This window comes from Rattus norvegicus, chromosome 15, assembly GCF_036323735.1.
Source record: "Rattus norvegicus strain BN/NHsdMcwi chromosome 15, GRCr8, whole genome shotgun sequence".
NCBI classification, from domain to species: Eukaryota; Metazoa; Chordata; class Mammalia; order Rodentia; family Muridae; genus Rattus; species Rattus norvegicus.
The window spans coordinates 38,847,493-38,870,147 of NC_086033.1; the positions used below are offsets into that span (position 1 = coordinate 38,847,493).

General features: G+C 47.0%; 2 long non-coding RNA genes across 2 annotated transcripts in view; one reads left to right on the forward strand and one right to left on the reverse strand.

The window, feature by feature from the left end:
- The window catches only part of LOC120097002 (uncharacterized), a 103,693-nt gene that overhangs the window by 36,653 nt on the left and 44,385 nt on the right, over window positions 1–22,655 (forward strand). The window lies entirely within an intron of this gene.
- LOC120097003 (uncharacterized) lies at window positions 3,784–7,787 on the reverse strand. The gene is made up of 2 exons (XR_005493999.2): window positions 6,987–7,787; window positions 3,784–6,770 (listed from the first exon to the last, which is right to left on the reverse strand). It is a non-coding gene; the product is annotated as an uncharacterized LOC120097003 (long non-coding RNA).

A 22,655-nucleotide genomic window follows, 5' to 3' on the forward strand; every position in this document is an offset into this window, starting at 1 on the left:
CAAAATGAACATCCCTGGAGAGCCTGTCCCCAGCTAGCCAGCAGGGTGGCTGAGAGGTTCAGGCTTACAAAGTTTGAGAACAGGCATACAGAAACACAACTTTAATCTCTCTCTCTCTCTCTCTCTCTCTCTCTCTCTCTCACACACACACACACACACACACACACACACACACACACACCATCTCCACAGCCCTAAGAGAACGAATATTTGAAAAATAGGGTCCTCCTTGAATTCGTCCCCGAGTTTTGTGCCTCATAACTTTAATGGGTAAGTGAGTGTCCCTTCAAAACAGAGAAAGGACAAAGTGCTGTGTGACCGCAGCTCACAGTGAAAGGTCACATTCTTTGCAATCCAGTTTCGTAATTCTCTTCTAACTCAGATCTTCCAAGAAATAGCCTTCCTCACAGACTTGAGGACCACACGCAGAAAAGTGAGATACCCCTCCAGACCAGGGCAGCAGGGAAGACAGTGGGGACGTTTAAACCTCACCTCTGCTGTAGGGACACAGAAGCGTGGACATTTCATCTTCGCTGTTTGGGTGGCAGTGTAGGTAGAAGTTGGTAGATTGTCGTTGTGCATTTTGCTTTACGGGAAGGAAGCTGGAGAGCCCAGGCCTGTCCACCCCCTCTCATGGTAGGAGACCTGACAGAGAGAACGGTTTGCCTGTGCCTGTGACTCCAGGCACCTTGCAGGGCAGGTTTGGGGGCTGATCTGCCCCCTGCCCGCATTGCCTGGGCCTCTCTTGTAACCCCAGATTCCTCCTTTCTCCATTATTCCTTTGAATCTTTTTCCTCTTTGAACATATCTTCTAAAAATAAAACTCAAGGCTGTTGAGTTTGTGAGCTTCTCCTGTCAGTGGGATTTCCAGTTTCATTGCACCTACACGGTGCCCTCCCTGCGGGACCTGCAGAGGGCTTTCTTGGCATATTTTCTGGGAATCTGCAACTGAAAAATTGTCTTTTAATAACTGACCGATTTCCTGTTATCAAAGGAGATTTATAACCCTCTTCCAGAAAACCCAGAGCTGAATATAACATTCAGCCATGGCCTCTGGACCACCCTAAAGATGTTTTCCCCTCCCATGATGAAGTTCTAAAGTGTGCACTTCAGCTCCATTCGATTTTGAGCCAAAGCTCCTTAGAAACATGGTCCTTTGAAGAAGTGTTCTATTCATTAATTTTTAAAGCATACAAAGTTCTAGGTTTTGTTAGAGCATTTTATGCATACACAACATTGTCCTGTGCTCATCTAACACCCCCAACTCTCTCTGTTATTCCTCCTCTCCCTTTCCCAGGCCGTCATGTCCCCAAACAAAACCATAAGATTGCTAAGTTGAAAGCCAAGTATGGTGGTACACACCTATAATCCTAGCATCCAGAAGGCTGAGGCAAGAAAATTGTCCTGAGTTCAAGGTCGGTCTGGGCCACAGAATGAAACCTTGTCTCAAATAAACAAAAATACACCCACATGTGCATGTGCACACACACACACAAGCACACACACAAGCATGCACACACATGCATGCACACACAGGCACACACATACAATTGAACTGGGTAGACCACACAATACAAGTCATTGTTGTCGTAAGCCCTGAGAGTGCTTCAGAGTGAGTGTTCTTATAGAAGAAACGTGGCCGTGAGATGACACGGTGGCAGTACCAGGCTTATGACACAGAGCAGAGACACTAAACCAAGGAACAAGGAACGCTCACGGTTGGATGGAGGAACATTGAGGCTTAATGTGAGTTTCTCTTAGCAATTAATGTAAAACGTCACGGGATAAAATCATCTTTGTACTTCACAGAGAAAAAAATGAAAAGCAGAGCCACAGGGTCCCTGTGACTTGGGACACCAGCAGGAAACCATGGGCCCTGGTCCTTAGACAACCCACTGTTATGGTGCTGAGGGCTGCTGCCTTTAGTCAGAGGGATCGGAACCAGGAACTGCACGGGCAGAAGGATTCCAGGCTGGGCTCACTTTCATTTGTTTTTGTTTGTTTGTTTGTTTGTTTGTTTGTTTTGGTCTTTTTAAAAAGTATTTCTTGATTGAGTGTATGTGTGTGTGTATGGATGTTTGGTCTGCCTGTATGTCCTGCAGCACATGCATGCCTGGTACCCAGAGGCCAGAAGAGCCTGTCAGGTCTCTGACACTGGAGTTACAGATGGTTGTGAGCCACCATGTGGATACCGGGACTCAAAGCCTGGTCCTCTGGGAGAGCTTTGAACCCCTGAACCATCTCTAGCCCTTGAGTTTCATTTTCTTACTCTATCAAATGGGGTCACAGTCCTCACGCCCACTGAGCAGCCCAGAAAAGGAAACCGTATGGCTTATCAGAGGAACGAGTGCAGTGTCTGAAGTTTCCTCTGAGATTTGAATGTACCTTGTCAGAAGATGAACCGTGGCAGTTTCTGTCTCATAGAGAATCCTGTGCACAGCTTTACATTAGATTTTAAACGATGATTAAAAACAAAATCAAAAGACAAGCCGTCAGTTATTACGTATGCAGAGACATTCATATCTCGCTAGTGTTCTGTTCCCTTGATTTCTCCAGCCTGCAAACTCATGTAAGATTCCAAACTCACAGATTCCAGGAGCTCGCCTTCTGTCCCCCTTGCTCACAACTGACCACTAGAGGGCACCCGCTATCCTGTATCCACTACCTAACACCCTATGGATGGGCTGTGTCTGGTCAGTAATTCACACACATGGAGGCTTGCATTTTGTGCTTGGTTTCTTTCCCTCTCGTTTGCAAGATATACCATGGCATGTGTAGAACAAGAGCTCGCTCGTTCCTTTGGCTCTACAGATCACCTGATACCTCAGCTCTTCGTTCCAACAGTGATGGGATTCACATTTGCAGAGCAAGGACTCTGAAGCCATGCCACCGTGAAATTCTTGCGTGTGCCTTCTACTATTCAACCTGTATTGCTGACCGGAAGGCATGAATTCAGCTTCAGCCAATCCCATTTTACGCTCAGTGGAGTGTAGGTGGCCCTCATCCTCGATAAGCAGTATAGAAATCTCTTCTCTTTGGGTTTGGAGTCTCCAGAGGAGCGGGGCCAACAGAATATGAACGTACAGTTTGTGCATTTCTGCGCAGACATGAGAAGGAGATTCGTTTGCAGAGTCTGGCTATTGTGAAAACTATGAGGTCCCAGGATCTCCTATCTGTAAGCTAGAGAATCAGGAAAACTGGTGATGTGCTCAGTCCACACCCTAAGGTCTGAGAACAGGGAAGCCAGCACCACCCCAAGTACTGTCCCTAGTTTTCAGGGCCAAGAACTAGAAGTCCCAAGCCCAAGGGCAGGCCCAGAGCGGCCCAGCTGCCTGCTTTTCTGCTACTCTCTTGGTCACTGTGAGTTTTGTTGCTGTTGTCTTGTCTTCACCAAAGTCGCTCTACCTTGTGCCCTTCTGTCCTGACGTGGCCCTCGATTGATTGGACGGTGCTCACTCACACTAGAGAGAGATAACCTCCTTTTCTCAGTCCACTATTCAAACACCGATCCCTCCTGGAAACACCTCACAGACACACCTGGAAATAGCTACCTGCTAACTGGTCATCCCTTAGCACAGCAGGTTGATAGGCAAATCCCCTCTCCCGTACCCTGTGCCTCCTTGTGCATTTTATTTGCAATCCCAGATGACTGGCGGGCCCGCTGCATGTTTAACATTACATTATGTCATTTAGATAAATTAAAGCACTTGTCTATACCAACAACACAGGCCCAAACACATGGAGAAACTGAAATGTAAACAAACTTGACAGGGCACAGATAGAATGAAGGCTTTCAATATTCTTATTGAAGAGTTCAGATGAATTGACCTCACATAGTCGAAGACAAATAGAATTCTTAAGGCAGTCTTTCCTCATGCAAAAATATATGTGAAATATGCAGCACAAAGTTGGAAATATGTAACTTTTCCTTGCTTTTTTGTCTTTCAAAAGATGAACTTTATAGCATTTGTGAAATCCAGTCAGAAACTTGATGAGGAAGAACATTTCTGAGAGTTTAGGAAAGTAGACTTTAGAGTCATAGGACTCGTACCACCCCCTCCCAACAGACGAGTCACATAAAGTTCTATAGTTAGGAAACAAAGGGACATTCATTAAATGTTCCTGAGCAAACAGGAAGCCGAGGCTGAAAGTGTGTCATTTAGCAAGCAAGGAAGAGAAAGATGGCTCAGCAGTTAAGAGCACCAGCTTCTCGTGCAAAGGACCAGGGTTTGGTTCCCAGCACCTACACAGTGACTTCAGGGTACCCAATGCCTTCTTCTGGCCTCTATAGGCAGTGACAAACAGGTGGTTCACACACGCACACATGCAAACACATACACACTCACACACACACACATACACACCACACACATACACACCACACACAAACACACACACACACAAACACACACCACACACATACACACCACACACAAACACACACACACAAACACACACACACCACACACACACATACACACCACACACACACCACACACACACTCACACACACACACATACACACCACACACATACACACCACACACATACACACCACACACAAACACACACACACACAAACACACACACAAACACACACACACCACACACCACACACACACACACACACACACACACACGCACACACACAGAGTCCTCATAGCAGACCTACAGCATGCACAAAAAGTTGTATTTAGAGAAAATAGCTTTAAACACTGTCTTTAGTATAATAGAAAATTAAAAATAGGAGTTGGAATTCATCTTAAGAAACTAGAAGACAAAAATAACAACAAAAAGAAGAAAAGGGGACTTAAGACAAGGGAAGCAATTACATGGTTAAGTTGACAAACAGTGAAACAGACATAGGGGCTAAGTCCTCGGCTACTAAATTTAGGGTTCAAGCTAGGAAGCGTCTGAGTTCTAACCCCGAACATAACAGGACTCTAAAACTCCTAGTTCTATAGTTGTTCACTTCCTTTGCTGTAAAATATCAAAAGCAGCAACAACGACAACGAGGGGCCCTGTTGCGTCATGGACAACACTAAAATGTGCGTCTTACAGTTCTAATTAGGCAACGTTACATAGTACAAAAAGTCTCTCTGGAAAGTCTACTGCATATACGTGTATACAGTTGGTCCCGTGCTCTCAAACACACCACAACCCAGAGACTGAAATGTTCCTTGGGTGAGACGGTGTCATATGTGCGTAGACCCAGTGGACATCCTCTTATACTTGACATCTTCCCCAGGCAACCTGGAATTTGCAACACAGTGTCAATGCTGCATGAATGGTCATCAGACTATATTGGTCAAGGAGTAATGGCAGGCAGTGGTGGAAATGTTTCAGTATGACTCTTATAAAAGACATTTGACTGGGGCTGGCTTACAGGGTCAGAGGTTCAGTCCATTGTCATCACGGCAGGAAGCATGGTGGTGTGTAGGCAGGCCTGGCGCTGGAGGAACTGAGAGTTCTACATCTTATTCCAAAGGCAACAAGAGAAGACTGACTCTTCCCACGCTGGGCAGAGCTTCAAAGCCCACCCCACAGTGACACACTTCCTCCAACAAGGCCACACCTCCTCCAGTCAAGCCACAGGGAGGGTAGAGAACCTGTTTGTCCAGGGGGCCTTCACTCCACATGTGTAAATACTTTAGAGTCCCTTTACCAGGCCGCCAGCATATGGTACCTTCGGGAGCTTCCACAAGTCAGGCAGGTACAAATCATGTGACCTCGTCTGCAGACATTCCCCGCCTTTTACCACCTGTAGAAATTCAAGAATCGACATAACCCATGCGCGTCTGAGGAACTGTCGGAATTAAACATCGTGTAAAACATGACTAAGCAATCGGTTGTCCGAGGTCGTTACAGAAAACAGAAGTCCTCCAGGTCAGAAGATTCTGGTTCCTTGAAGTCTGATAATGCTGACAAGTCACTTCCCCAGAAGTGCTACTAGGCCAGTTCTCCAAAAAGAGAAAGAAAAGAAAAGATCAAACAAACAAACAAATAAAAACCCCCGGCACTAAAAGAGCTGATGCCAAAACAAAACAAAGGAAATGCTACAGCTGATGCCCTCTGCTGTGCAGGCTTAGAGGATGGCTCAGACCCAGAAACGATCATTCAGGGGCCGCTGTCCCTGAGTGAAGCCAGCAGCCAAGGCAGAAGGAAGGAACCCAGCTGGTGTCCAGCCAGAACAGCACCAGGACAGAGGGTGGCAGCTGCCAGGGCTCAACCTTGGGCAAGAATCCAGAGAAGATGAAGTCATTTTCTGACCTGTGTCCCAGCCAGGAGTTTGACTGGGGTTATCTGTGAACTTTCTGAATGTCTTCTGTGACTTGCTTTCAGCTCAGAGCCAGAACTCTGGCATAGCATAAGCAACACCAGCCTGTGTGCCATGGGGCACTGCCTGATGGATGGCTGTCGCCGTTACACAACACTCAGGTAATAAAACAGGGGCAAGTATGAACTATTTCCCTATGACAGGAAGCCCACCTTATTCTCCAAAATGTGCTGTTTTCTGACTTTTCTGCTAAAACATAAAGACTGTGTTACCACTGTGGGGTTTTTTCCTCGAGAACATTCTTACCTGAGTACATGTTGTGAGCTAAGCCAGGTTCTAGACCACCACTGGCTATCAGTCTCATCTCTGGCCTTTCCCAACTATGTGTGGGAAGGACAAAGTTCATGGACTCTCAGGAAAGCTGCCAGGGCAGCCCTCCTGAGACTTCAGACATCTTACATCTTTTTTCATGTGGGTGCAGAGTCCGCTTGACCTGCCAAGAGGATGTGAACATAAGCAAGCTGTTTCCCATCGAATGAGGGGGCTGTACCAACAGCCAGCAGGATGGCATTGGCAGCATTGTGGCTGGCACTTCCTAAGTCCTTTAAAAAATGCCTCCCCCTTGTCTTGTTCCAGCCACGCCACCTCAGTTTACCTGCTTCACTACCTGCACCTCTAAGGTCTTTGCCTAAGGATGTTTCCCCCTTACCTCCTGTTTAGGGGTTCCAGAGTGACAGAATGGAATCCCAGGGGAAGGTGCTGAGTGTATACATGCAGGATCTGGATTCAGGGATGATATCATTCCCAGTGTGAGAGCTGGTAGAAGAAACTGGCTTCGTTACAATTCTGCCAGGCTCCTCAGCGGCCCAGGGCAGTGCAGTTGTCTAGAGAATGTTCCTCATTGACAGCCAGGAGTGGAGATCAGGAAATTCCCTAGATGAGGTCATATGAGAGACTTGATGGGGGTGGGTGATTTGGAGTGAGAGGAGAAGGAGATGAGCAGAAGATAGCACCATCAAGAACTGGGGTAGAGGGGCTGGGGATTTAGCTCAGTGGTAGAGCGCTTACCTAGGAAGCGCAAGGCCCTGGGTTCGGTCCCCAGCTCCAAAAAAAAGAAAAAAAAAAAAAGAACTGGGGTAGAAGACACTCCTGGGACCTGGAGGACCAAGTGGGAGTACTGGGGGGACAGATGGACAGAAGTGTACTGACTTGGGGCCTCATAGGAACCCTCAGGCTTGTTTTCTCTCCTCGGCTCTGGCCCACTTGCAGCTCCACCCACCTATCTTTCCCAATGTGCCTGTGCTCTACCTCAGCCTTCCCGTCCTTCATGGGAAGCAGGAGTGGGTTGGCCTCAGGCTAGGACCAGTTTTTCTGATCACCCATCCAGCACAGCCTCTGGGGTTCCTCAGAGTTCTGCTGTTAATGCAGCACCAAATGGGTGACCGAGAGAAAAAGCCTGGGTCTGAAGGCTCTCCAACCTGAAGGGGGTCACACTGATATAACAGCTACTTTTTAATATTTAAACTCTGAATGACCAACACTTACACTCAAGGTCACTCACTACTGATGGAACACAATGTGTATGCAAATGTGTGTTGTCGTAGATGTATTTGTGTGCGCTCTCCGTCTTAACCCATCACAAGACATCATGTTATAGTCATTTGTCAGGAATCCCCTCTAGATCGTCTCTCCCTGCTTCCCCATTTCTCAGTGAACACCAACCTGACGGGGAGAGAGAGAGAGAGAGAGAGAGAGAGAGAGAGAGAGAGAGAGAGCAGAGGGGTTGCTTTAAGAGCTGTCTAGGCACAGTAAGACGCACCGACCTTCGGTGTAAAGGACGTTTTATAGGCAGCACTTGAATATTCGATTCCTTATCATTTGCGCCGGACGCTGTCTTCTTCCGGCCAGGAAGGTCCGTCCTCTGTCCAGCCTCCCCTCTTCCGCTATGGCGCCTTATCTCCTCACAGCTCTGCCCACCTCATTATTTATAAGATACATCTCCTGTTTTCCATAGAAGACTGTTCTATGGAATTTCCTGTAAGGCTGTTTTGGGCCTAAGAACCTCGGCTTTTGTTATTTCCCCTCCACCTTGCATGAGGCTATAGTTGGCAATTCTCTTCTCCTGGTGCTCTTAGGGGCTAGTCCTTAAGCAGTTTGCTGTGGGTCTGCAAGACCTGTCAGTATCTCCAGTTCAGTCATTGCCTCTGTGACATTGTTACTTTAGATATAAAGTATCAAGGGTCTAGCTAGCAACAATGTTTCTGATTTCTTCCATTTGTTTTTAAATCACAAAATTTAGACAAGGTCTTAGAGGAAATCCACCTGCCTAAAGTTTCAAAGCCAGTCCTGAAGCAGAATCACGATTGATAGAAGCTAAGCAATAGTGTGGAGGAATGTTATTGCTTCAGATACGAACACCTTGTGAATATGGTCCACCGAGGCTGTCTCTCTATCACCTGAAACTGTCACTCACCCTTGGGTCCTTAGCCTCAACTCCCAGTATGTCAGTATTCAGTTAGAAAAGGCCTTTGGGACTTAAGACCCAGCATCACCTAGTAGGGCTGTGAAATCTGTCAAGCCATTCTTACCTCGGATTGCACCAAGAAAAGAGAGCGATGAGCCAGCTGGGTACCTAACAGTCATGTAAGCTCACCTTGCTACAGGCAGGATGGATGTGGAAGGCAGGGCTAGTGTCGCTCTGAAAAGCATCTCTCTCTACAGCCACTAGATGGTGGAGAAGAGCACATCTGCACACCTGCCCATCTGCACACCTGCACACCTGTACACCTGCACACCTGCACACCTGCACACCTGCATATCTGCTAGGCTGAGATGGAGTTGGGGAGTGGGAGTCTTATCCTTCTGGTAAGAGAGAAAGAGTATTCTGGCTAGCAGTTTGTATAGAGGCTGGTGGCTTGGATTGTGATCCAGATTCAAATTTTAAGAGATATGTGGAGGGGGGTGGTCCTTAATTCTAATATCCGATTGAATCTTGACTAGAAACCATTTTCAATCTCAGGAACTGATTCTTGTGTGCTATAGGTAGAAATTAATACAACCTAGAGGCTCACAGAGAGACAGACCCAGTCCTATACGGGTGGCAGACATTAGCTTCGTCTTCATAGGGGTTTCCTAACAACCTGAGCAGGGGCTGTCTCTGACTCTCTTGCCTGCCTTTGGAATTCTTTCCCCTAACTGGGCTGCCTTCTCAATAGGAGAAGATGTGCTTAGTCCGACTGCAAGTTGATATGCCAAGGTGGGTTGATAACCATGGGAGGCCTCCCCTTCACTGAGGAGAAAGGGAGGGGGAAATGGAGAAAAGGGGGAAAGGGAGGGTCTTGGAGGAGAGAGAGGGGAAGCTGTGATCTGGATGTAAAATAAATATATATAAAATGGGTAAAGATAAAATACCATTATCTTTTTTTTTTTTTTTTTTTTTGGTTCTTTTTTTTCGGATCTGAGGACTGAACCCAGGGCCTTGCGCTTCCTAGGCAAGCGCTCTACCACTGAGCTAAACCCCCTGCCCCATTATCTTTTTAACAGGGAAGTTCATAAGAGATCTTTCAGACGTCGTCAGGCTCACAGAGCACAGAGGAAGAGCTGTTACGGGTTATGGATGTACTTACGGTGCAGGTCCTAAGACTGTAACAAGATGGTCTGTGTCTTTAGCTGGATGGAGGCCCTGCATAGCTTTGTCCATGCAGGAAAACAAAATACACGCTGCCCTAGCTGTCCACAGAGAAGAATGCGTTAGCGTTCCCTTGCTGTAACAAACGATGCAAAACGATCAACTTATAATGAGGAGAGGGTCAGCTCCGGGGGAAAAAAAAAAGACAAAATAATGAGGAGAGGGTCGGGTTAGATCACAATTCCAGTGCATGTGGCCCAGTTGCTTTGGGTCTCTGGCAGGCAGTACATAGTGGTATCAGTGCGTGGCAGAGCAAATGTGCTCACCCATGGCCAGAAGCCAAAAGGAAAACAAGGAGGAAGAGACTGGGGTCTTGCAGTCCTTGTGGACACACCTTTAACGAAACCCTCCCAGTATACCCAACTCTTAACCAGGTTCCATCACCTTCAGTAGTGCCAAGCTGCCAGCTGAGCTCTAACACATGAACTCCTGGGGGACAAACTATAGCCAGGGGTCACTTTGAGACACTGTGAAGGGACCAGCAAGAAAGTTCAATCGGTAAAGTCATTTGCAGCAAAAACCCGACATCGGTTTGATCCCTGGAACCCACAGTGAGAAGAGATAACTCCTGACCCTTGTCCTTGATTTCCACATGCCCCCACCCTGTGGAAATGAGTGCATGCACACAGACACTAATGCTTAAAAAAAAATCCTGACACAAAAAGGAACAAAGTGTATTTTAAAAAGGCAAAAATGATATGAAGGGTCCTCATACTCTCCCTATGCCAGGAAGCCTCCATTCCCCACACACTGAGGAGCACACACTAGGGACCCCCGTGTAATCCCACAGGTCCAGGACCAGCCATTAGCCAGGAAGAAACCCCACTCACGGTGGAACTGCAGAGATCCGCAAATGCACTCTGCAGTCACCTTGGATAGACACATGTCAAGTCTAACAAAACATGCTCTGTCCAAAAGAGCTTTTAAATAGGAGGTTTCCTGGGAATAATTAATTGCTAAGCTGCTCTCAGAGGTAGCAATGTGAGACACTAAAATCCCAGCCTGCCAGCAGAGGCCTTCCCGGGTCAGCGGCAGGAGACATGCAGTCGTGCGCTGACAGAACACGCAGTGCTCCTGCTAATCCCTCTGATAATATGCCTGCCAGCGCTTAAAAATAGGCAAATTTAGCTAACCCTTTCAGAGGAGACTTACTGTGACTGTGCATTCACACTCATCATTCAGTGTGTTTGTGAAGAAAACAAGGCTGGTTAAGAACGGAAATGCTGTACCTTGTCTTATTTCACACAGCCTTGGAGGATTGGGTTGTGTAAACAGCAGTCTCCATGAGCCCGGAGGCTGCATGTTGTGTGTAGGGCCAGGGGTTCTCGCGCTGCACTGCCCATGTGCTACAAAGCGCCTGCTTGGGATTCCACCCACAGGTTCAGTTCAAGTCTTCTCACTGTTGTGGGTCCCAAGTGGTTTTCCCGGCCCCCTCCTGTTTCCTCCGTGTTGAATGTGTTGTGTACTCATCCGTTCTCCATCAGAACATTGTGCACATCATAGACGCAGTTAGGAAGGCACTTGAATTCAAATCCTGCCCCTTCCTTTTCTATCTCTTATCTCGGGCCGGGGCCCCTTACCTTAGTAGATGGAGGCTAACAGTACCTACCTCCTGAGACTGTTAAGGGAGCAACTGTGCTAGCCCAGAGGCCTTGAATGGGGTTAGCATGCTGTCAGCAATCATTCATTCGTTTCAACATTGCGCATGTCATGTGGGCCGCTGTGTGTCAGACATGGTGCTAGGCTTTCTGTGACGCTCACAGAAAAGCGCTAGAGTCTCTGGCACCCTCTCAGTCTTCGTGTGCCGCTAACTTTTACCAGCCTGATGCCTTTGGTGTCACTCAGGCTCCTTCAACTTTCCTCAAGGGTGAGAGGAAGGCACAGTCTCTAAATGATTTCCAACTTGAAAATGTCCTGGCATGTTCTAATTTTAAGTCAAATGTTTTCTGTCAAACACCATCCCGGCTGGGTATTCTGATCCCCAAGGCACCGAGTAGCTGTAACTGGTGCATCAGACAAATGATGTTTACAAGGTGGGCCTTTGCTGTGGAAAGTTACTTTAGATGTTTGATGTATGAGGGGCTGTAAAGATAGCCCATATTAACATTACCAGGTTGAACGATTTGAAACGCATCCTAAGACGAGATTTTGCTGATGGAAGAAGCCAGCACAGTACATTTCTCTGTGAAAAGCCCCGGAAGACGCCATAGCTTCTTTGCAGTAGGAGGAGGGGACATCTTCAGCATATCATGGATATTAAACAACCAAATAGAGGGAATCGCTTACCTTATGGTCAGACGGAGAAGGAGAATGATGAAGACACGGTGCTGGGATGGCTTCTAGGAGGCATCCTCCTGCATGAGCTTTAGGGAACATTTTGAGGTGTCTCGTATAAACTCGACCTTGGGTTTGTTACTTTATTTCCGTTCAAGTCATAACCACAGCTACAGACTTCATCTACAGCTTCGTCTGCAGATGCCCCATAGCTCTCTAGCTCTGTCCTTGGTGTCACGTGATGATTTGCTCTGCTCTTTCTTTTCCTCTGCAATTTGAGCTCTGGATTACCTGAACTCTTGAACCCTGGGGCCTGCACAATGCCGGCCTGTAGGAGAGAGTACACAGACACACGACTATCTTTGCACAAGTGGACAGAGTGGCTTCTTTTAGAAGGCTCACCTTCTGATCTAAGAACACTTGGCACTTGACTTAGTTGGGGTTTCTGTTGCTATGATAAAACACCATGACCAGAGTAAACTTGGGGAAGAAAGGGTTTATTTCAGATTACACTTCCACACCAAAAATCTATTTTCAAAGGAAGTCAGGCCAGGAACCTGGAGGCAAGAGCTGAAGCAGAGGCCACGGAGGAGTACTGCTCACTGCCTTGCTCCTCATGGCTTGTTCAGTCTGCATTCTTGTACAACCCAGGATACAACGAGCCACAGGGGACAGGGCCCTCCCACATCTATCATTAATTAAGACAAGCCCATAGGCTTGCTATAGGCCAATCCCATGGTGGCGTTTTCTCAGTTAAGAGTCCCTCTTCCCAAATGTGTCTAGGTTTGGGTCACGTTGACAAAAACCAACCAGGACCATACTTAAATCTGGCAGTTCATGATTTCTGTGTTCTGGTGGCCTTGCCTAAAGAGAACAGTGACAGGGGGGTGAGAAAGCTGTCGTATGTGGCTGGCCAGATTCCCTAGCTGAGCTGGATGGGAGTCGGATTTTCCTGCAAGTCCTTCAGATAAAAAGGGAGTGGCTTTTTACCTGAGGCTTCCAGCTTCCTTAGGATGCTTGGTCGTAGATGGGTGAGGACATCTTCATGAAACCTTTTCCTTGGTCTTTGGCAGCTTGTTATGTCTTCCAGCTACCTGCGGAATTCTTGGGTTTCTCTTTCTGTCTGCAACAGTGTGTCTTTGCTATTCTAGCGATGTGTTTTTCTGCTGCACTCAAATGTCAGCAAATTCAGCACCGACTGGGCATCTTCTCAGAATCCCGAGATGCTGTCCTCGTTGGACTAGTGAAGCATTCTCCACAAATGTCTGATAGTCTAAGGCACAGAAAATTCTGGTCCAGAGCATGGAATTTAATTTGTCTTGTTAGAGCATAAACTCTACATCCCTAGTCTGCTATGACTTCAAAAGCGGCTTGCTGAAGGCTTGCATACCTGTGTTTTTAAAACTTCCACACCGTGTGTGTGAGGCGCTCATACTGTTTCCCCTCCTATGGTACCAGTACTCTAAACTAGGCCTGCTGGTCGCGGGGATGGGGTTGGGGGTGAGAATGGGGTTCTTAGCCAGAGGATCCTCTTAGAAGATCGGGGGGGGGGGGGATAAACGGGGACGGAGAATAAGCTGAGGTCGACAGCAGATGCCTTCTCTGTGGTTGCTCTGGATCTTGGCTCGCACTATGGACCCAAATCCCGTTGTTGAATTTTCCATTTGAGGACCCTGTAGCAAAAAGCTACAAAGTGAAAAGAGAGATGTTCAAAGTCAAACCCAAACTTGGCAAGCTGCTTCCGGCACAGAATGTTCATCCAGTAGGATGAGCTACATCCCACCCCACCCCACTCCACCTGGTGTCTCATGGCTCCCCGCTGTGGCTCCTGTCTCTCCTGTAGCTCCTCACTCCCCTGCACTGGTTCCACAGTGGGTATTCCTTGGAAGCCTCTCTTTCTGCTTATTTCTCTTTTGCATAACAGTGATGCTGGGTTTACTGAAAGCTTACTTAGGATGAGGCTGTCAGTCATATGGGAACATAGGGTGAGGGTACCAGGATAGGAAACGTTGGTACCTCCCGCTGCCCTTGTGGGCATCAGATCAAAACAACAGTGGGAACAGAAACTGCTCTGAACTCCAGGACTGTGCCAAGTTAATGTCAGGTGGTCTCCTGTTGTGGTAAAAATAAAAAATTTTAAAAAAAATGGCAGAACCTGTTCCTGTGCGTACTCTGGCAGTTGTGCTCTCTCACTAGTTCTAGCTCCAGGGGGCCATTGGAACTAGCACTAATTTATCTCAGGGGCTCCACACTGCCCCATCAACCTTCTGACCCACTGTCCGTGTTCCATTCCAACAGGGCACCCTGTAAGGCCGCTTTGCTCTCACTCACAGCTCTCTTGACTGGTTTCTACCATGCCAGGCACACATATCCCAATTCCATGGAGGTCCCAGTGCGTCCTGTCACCATATACTCTCTTGAACTCAATTAAGTCACCCCACGAAAAAACACATCACACAATATCCTCTGATCCAATTGATAAGATATAATTTGCCCATCTAGACAACATAAAATCCTATGCACATTAGTCCCTTAAGAATAGTCATAACTGGGTTGGGGATTTAGCTCAGTGGTAGAGCATTTGCCTAGCAAGCGCAAGGCCCTGGGTTCGGTCCCCAGCTCCAAAAAAAAAAAAAAAAAAAAAAAAAAAAAGAAAAAAAGAAAAAAGAAAAAAAAAAGAATAGTCATAACAACCTGTAATATATGCAGAGAGGAATCTTAACATTCGCTGCCATGTTCTTTCAACTCCCTCCTCCTCGCTCCAGCCTCCTCAGCCTCTCTGAAACTTTTCTCCCACCCACCCTTCCTTCTGGTCCAATGACAAGCCTCATTCTATCCTGTACCTGCCTTCACCTGCATAATGACATCAACCTACAGTCTCCAGCCTAACATGCTTCCCCTTCCCCAAATTTTTAAAGAACATACAGGATTTAGTAAATCACGTGAGATGGTCAACATTTTAGTAAAAGTCGGCTTTGTGTTAGATAACTTGACCAGTTGTGAGCTAATGGAACTGTTCTGAGCACATCTGAGTGGCCAGGCTAAGCTGGGACGTCAGCAGGTTAGCTGAACCAACCTGCAATATCTTTACCAACCTACACACTGGCTTTGTCAGGACATGATCCCGTCACAAGAGAAGGAGCAAGTACCAACTCAGTCTCCATCCATCCTTCTGAGGGTGATTCTGACGTTCTTATTCTAGAGTTGAGGAAATGGACACTAAATAGAATACATCTAAGCCCATTACCACAGAATGAAAGAAAGCCCACAAATTTTAGACTTATCTTTACGTCTTAAGCATTACATGCTACTTACCATGTATGTAATTATTAACTCAGAGATTACAGTAGAAGAAATTGTCAATTAAAAAATCTCCTTGGTTCGAAAGTCCTGGCTTGCAAAATGCCTAGACAATGTCAAAATCTAAATTGCTTATTTCTGAGTTCTTATTTTTAAGTTTAGTAAAACATGGCACACCAGTGGGGAGAAGTGACTGGTTTGTTATATGATGTGTGTTGCAGACTATGGTGGCTCACACTCATAATTCCAGCCCTTGGGAAACTGAGGCAGGAGACCACTGTGAATATGAAGCCAGCCTGGGCACATGATTACGTATAGGCCAGCCTGAGCTACAGAGTGAGACCTTGTATCAAAAACATCGTGATGGTGGTGATGATGGTGATGGTGGTGGTGATGATGGTGGTGGAGATGATGATGGTGATGGTGGTGGTGATACATCTTGTATGTGATCACTGGTTAACTTAAAGTATTGTACATTTATATTCTAACCTTTCCAGACTGTCCTTATCTCACCCATTGTTTTAGTTACTGTTCTGTTGCTTTGAAAAGACAATACAAAGGCTACTTTTTACATTTGTGTTTTGGGACAGGGTTTCTCTATGTAGCCCTAGCTGTCCTGGAAATCACTCTATAGATCAGACTGGCCTCAAACTCACAGAGATCCACCTGCTTCTGCCTCTCAAGTGCTGGGATTAAAGCTGTGCATCACCACTGCCCTGCAAATTTTTTTCATCCCAACCTCCTTGCTAATTTCTTTTTTTAAAAAAACATTTAATTAGGGACTCGCTTATGCTTTCAGAGGGTTAGTTCACACATCGTGGTGAGCAACACGGCACTACAGCAGTAGCCAAGAGCTTTCTTACATCTTGATCTGCAAGCAAAAACAGCAGAGAAAGGTTGAGACTGGGCCTGCTGTGGAATTTTTTAACCTCAAAGCCCTCCACCCATAGCACACCTCTTCTAACAAGGCCACACCTCCCAATCCTCAAAAAGTTCCACCAACTGGGGCCCAAGTATTCAAATATATGAGCCCACAGAGAAAGTTCTCACTAAACCACTACACGATCTTTAAGTGTTGCTTAGTCAGCGCTACATTTATTTGAACGCAGTGTCTGAGGCTGATGCTCAGAGATGGAGGTAGAAAGCATTTTTAAAGCTGTTCTGTGTGGGGACGTGGGGACGTGGGGACGTGGGGACGTGGGGACGTGGGGACGTGGGGACGTGGGGACGTGGGGACGTGGGGACGTGGGGACGTGGGGACGTGGGGACGTGGGGACGTGGGGACGTGGGGACGTGGGGACGTGGGGACGTGGGGACGTGGGGACGTGGGGACGTGGGGACGTGGGGACGTGGGGACGTGGGGACGTGCACTTTGATCACCTCACTCGCCTCTCCTATCGGTTTTGAACGTTGAATAGCAAATTTCCCTTTGCAGTTGTGGTTGGTAATTCACTCTCCTGAAACCATGCAGCTAGCCAGCCTCAACCAGAACCAAGATTGAACGTAGGATCCTCAACTATTCAAAGGCTAGGACTATTTCAAAGGCTAGGGCGTATTCAGTGTAAAACCCATACTCAGTATGCAATGGGGCCCGAATTGAGTTAGAAATTCAAAAGAATCAGAATTAGAATTAGAAAATTAAAAAGAAATTGCTATCTAGTAGAGCTCTAGAGATGTCATGAGCAAGGAACTGCCACTGGATGGAGGGAGACAAAAGCCACCCACTGGGGGCGGGGGCGGGGGTGGGGATGTCAACAGGAAGCATGCTTGTTTGCACGGTTACTTTGCTGATTGCTTTATGATCATCTTGTGATTGGTATAGTTTCTCATTTATTCAATGGTTTGTTTGTTTGATTTTTCCTGTGATAGGCTCTCAATGTATAGCTCAGGTTAGCCTCAAACTTAAGATCCTCCCACCTGTGGTGTTCAAGGGCTGGAATTATGTGCATGCAGTGTTGTGTCAAAACAGCACAGTTACTGTTTCTTGTATTTTTGGTTGTGAGTCTTTATCACCCCGGCCATTTCTCCAGGCCAACACTTACTGCTTATTAATGTTCTGTGAAAAGTTTTGAGGTTCTTAGCCCCATGCTAAGAATGCCCTGTTCACTGAACAGGAACTCAAAAGGTGAAGGCCTGGGAGAGCCTGCTGTATTCTTTCGAGGAGAGGTGAACAATTGGGGCTCGGGTCAGGTGGTGGAAAGCGAAGGTCTCAGAATCAGGAGCCAAAGTACTCAAAGGGTGCTGTCAGCCAGCCAGCCCTGCTGAGGTCCTGAGCCTTGTCACCTTTCCCTTTGGAGGCTCACTTTTCCTGTTTGCTAAGCAGAGAATGTTGAGCTATGTAAAAAAAAGAGCCCCTAGCCAGATCCAGCTGTCCACATCCTCAGAAACACTAGGCCTCCTCGGGGGCTCAGGACAGGGAACAAGGGACTGACTTAGTGCTTTTATGACCATATGTGCTAATTACTTACCCAACAGAGGTACCTTAAGAGAGGAAGAAAGTTTTTTACCTGTTTTCATGTTCACTAGTGCGTGTGTGTGTGTGTGTGTGTGTATGAGAAATACGATTGGGGGTGCATGTGCATTAACACACATGTGAAGGCTAAAGTCAGGAATCATTCCTGATTGCTGGTCCATCTTACTCATTGATCTTCTTCTTCTTCTTCTCCTTCTTCTCCTTCTTCTCCTTCTTCTCCTTCTTCTTCTTCTTCTTCTTCTTCTTCTTCTTCTTCTTCTTCTTCTTCTTCTTCTTCTTCTTCTTCTTCTTCTTCTTCTCCTTCTTCTCCTTCTCCTCCTTCTCTTCTTCCTCCTCCTTTTCCTATTTACTTACTTACTTACTTATTTATTTATTTATTTATTTATTTATTTATTTATTTATTTATTATGTATACAGCATTCTGCCTGTGTGTATGTCTACAGGCCAGAAGAGGGCAGGTGGTTGTGAGCACCATGTGATTGCTGGAAATTGAACTCGGGACCTCTGGAAGAGCAGCCCATGCATGCTTTTAGCCTCTGAGCCATCTCTCCAGCCTGATGCATGTTTCTTAATCAGTCTCGAAGCTCACAGAGATGGCGAGTCTCGGTTGCTTCCCTCCCCCTTACCAGGCTCAAGTCACAGGGAGACTGACTTGCCTGCTCAGGCATTTTATGTGGGCTGAAAGATCTGAACTTTGCTCCTTAGCTTTGCCTTGTTGCATCCCCAGCCCTAGGAAGAACTTACTTGAGTTTGCAGTTTCACAGTGGGGAAGCATGATGCATTGGTGGTGGTGGAGGATTGGCTCTCCATAGACTGCAAGTTCGCTTGTTTACATCTCAGAAGCTCAACAAGAAGCAGAGAAAGTTCAGGAAGAATGTTGGCTAAATTGAAATAACTAGATCCAGTCACGGTAGCATACATGGGCCTGCTGGAGGCAGTTCACGTTCAAATCCTGACATCCACTCCACAGAGGGCCCATGTTTGTGTGGGCACGCCTGTGTGGGAGGGCTCTGGCTTCGTGCCTGGATCTGTCATCATCTGTTCCTCATGGTTCTTTTCAGGATTAAGTAACATAACAATCAGGATGCCTAAGCTTTGATTGGCTTGGCCAGAAAGTCAGTCCGGAAGCTGCTATTGACTGTGAGCTTCTAGTGGGTTCTGTCCTAACTAAGGCCACAGTCCTGCCGTCAGCAGTGTCTGGCCCTCTTGGTTCTCTCTCGCCACTGGACCTTGCAGACATGGATGGAGCCCAGGACCAAGCAGAGGATGGAAGAGTTACTTTCCGTCCCTCCCTTGGGGTCTATGTGGCAGCAGTCTTACACAGGAAGGCCTTTCTATGCAACTGGAGTAACAATGTAGGAGTCTGCACTCACTAGCATAGCTTTCCAGAGGGCCTGGGGCCTCCCTCCTTGCCTGCAGGTAGAAGGTGGACACTCTGGCCTGGAGACCCCATTACAACAGAGGTTGTCCTTTGCTGACACCACATCCAATCCAGGAACACTTCTGCTTCTGAGATGTTGATGAATTTTGGACACCAATCTCACAGTCAAAGACTTGCAGCTTCCCTTTAGATGACTACCGATCTGGATACAATACTGCCTCTGAGAGACCTAGGAATTTGTGTCTCCATGGGTACAAGAGGACTGAATGCTGAAGATAGCCTCAAGCTGCCCCAGCACACCAGATTAAGTCACCCATGAAAAGTCGGGCCTTAAGGCTGCCCCAGTGAGACTTTGGCCTTGTACTGTATTCAGGAGGAAGGTCAGAGGTCAGGCCAGGGCTTCTGATCCTTCCTGCCTCTTTCCTCCCACATGCCTTATGCATAGTACGCCAGCATCCCAATTCTGATTGACAAGAGGAATGTGCCTCCTCCAACAACTGTTCAGTTTTTTGCTTAAACATCATTCCTCTTGAACCATGCTCCTTAAGGGACCAGCCCAGGCCCACACTATTCCCTTACCTGCCTGTTTCTTTCAGCACTTACTCCCCAGTAGGCCATCCCCTGAGCCCTCTCCACACTGCATCCTCCTTCCCTGACCCCAGTAACACAGGGAAAACACTCATGGGAGGTATGAATGAATCGACCATAGTTCTCCTTTTAATTAACACACAAACCTGCATGTGTTTATCATGTACTGCATAGTGTTTTGAAGTGATTAATAAAGCTAATTAACATACATGCATTTCATTATATTCTTATCAAGTCACTGTTAACTCCCTTTTTTTCCATGTATGTATGCCTGTGTATAGTATGCGGCATGGTGTTTGCATGTGTGGATGTAATGGTTTGAATGATAATGGCTCCCATAGGCTCATATATTTGAATACTTGATCCAACTGGAGGAACTATTTGGGGAAGATTTAGAGGTGTGGCCTTTGTTAGAGGAGCTGGGTCACTGGGAGCAGGCTTTGAGGTTTCAAAAGGTCACACCATTCCCTCTGCCTTTGCGCTTGACCAAGATGTAAGCTTTCAGCTGTGACTGCACCATGCTTGCCCGCCCACTGCCATGCTCCCCACCATGATGATTACAGACTCTAACCTTCTGAAATTGTAAGCCCTCAAATAAATTCTTTTTCCCATAAACTTCCCTGGTCATAGCAAAGTAACTAAGACAGTATTCAGGCACATATATGTATCCACATGAGTGTGGAGACGTCATATCTTTGTCTTTCTCAGTCACTTTTCGCTGTACTTACTGAGGGAAGACCTTTCACAGAACCAGTGGAGCTCACCAGATTCAGTCTAGCTAACAGGCTTACCCGGGGGGTGGGGGGTAGGAGTTCTTTGTCACTGCTTCCTGAGTTGCTGGGGTTACAGGCAGCTCTCACAACTCTCCAGTTTTAGTCATAATAACAACTCATCTATGACCAGATGCAAAGCCGTCCAGTCAACCATCTTTCTCTCCTGAAGGCTGCTCTCTCCTGTCCCTCGTGCCTCAGCTGCCTGCCCTCCAATACGCATCCTCAGCCCTGCAGAGCCCTCAATCCAGAAAAAAACAGACATTCCTACATTCCCACCAAGCACCTCACCTCCCCTCCTGAGTCAAACCCTGGTTATCGCTCAAGTACTCTGCTTGTACAAAGCCTGCCTCAGTGCCCAGGACTCCCGTGTCCTCTGCAGCAAGAGAGGTCAGCCATCTTCTTGGTTTTGTGTCATGCTTTTAAACAAAGCAAAATAACAGGGAAGAGAGTCCAGAAAGTGGTTCCTCAGCAGGATACCACATCTGCTAGCATCTCAGTCTTTGACCCCAGGCCTCCGGAACTGTGAGAAGTCACTCTGAGATCTATAAACCAAGCTATGAGGTGTTGCTGTAGTAGTCCATACAAGTGGGGACCACCATAACCAGCGATGAGAGGCTCCCGAGAACCCCATCACTATAGGACGACTTCACCTTTGGCATCTCCTTTCCCCAGCTAATTATGAGAAGGATTATGAGAAGAATTTGTCTGAAGATCTGTGAAATGCTTAGCCAGCACTCTCCTAAAGTGTCTTGAAAAGCACGAGGAGCCCATCAGCCAATCTAGCCAGTTGAGAAGGTCAATGAATAGCATGATAATCCCAGTTTCATAGCTGTGAACTATGAATCTATGAAACAAATGTTCCACAGGAAGGAAATGTTAACCATAAGGGACCCATGAGAGGCAAAGGGGAGCTCTCTGTGCTCTAGACCCTTCTACACAAAACCTTTATTCAGAAACACAAAGTCCATGGCTACCCCCCAGGCTCTCTCCTCCTTGTGCTCAACATCTCTCTGTGTTGTTGTCAGTCAAAGGGAAGCAGCAGACAGGAGCACCCTCGTTAATCCAGCTGCATACTTCTCACTCCAAACGACATACTGAGCCACAGACAAAGCCTGCAAGAGGAACAGAAACAGATTTTTGAGAGGTGAGGACAGCCAGGAAAATCCATCCATCTATCCATCCATCTACCTGCCCACCTAACCACCTACATCCACCTGTCCCTCCAAACACCCATTCTTAGGCGAAACAAAGCAACTCAAAGACGGGCAGCATCAATGGCTCCGTCCTCCGCCGCCTGGAGGTGACCATAGGGTGTCTGGCTGCATGTCCACATGGCCTTTCTGCACTATATGTCAGGTTTGATATCCTTTGGTGGCATGGTTGCTGACAGATGTTGGTCGCTTTGCCTGCAACGTGAGCAAAGGGGAGGCTCATGGCATTGCTGCTCACATGGCCTTCTGCCTACGCACCCGGATGCTCTGTGCTCTTGTCAATAAGAGTGTTGGCACTGCAAGGCTTCGAAGAATTTGTGAGTAAGGGGATGACCGACACAAGTCCTCTGGTGCTGAGGTTTGAGACTATGGCTTCACACATCCTGGCCAAGTCTGCCCCCTAACCATATCGCCAGCCCCAATTTTGTTTTTAAAAACTCCCCAAACCATTGTTCAAAGTGATGTTTGTTTTTACACACTCATTTTTCAAAAACTACTATTTACTGAGCCATCTTTATAATTCTCACGTCTGAGTAAATCCAGCAGGCTCTTGCAGAAAGGCAAGCGGAAAGCCAAGAGTGTGTATGAGCTGGACATGTGAGTGGTGAAGTTAAAGTTGGATTCAGGATTTGATCCTCCACTGGTGTGTGCTAATGTCCCAGTAGATAGTGTCTCTCCCGTTTCATCTGC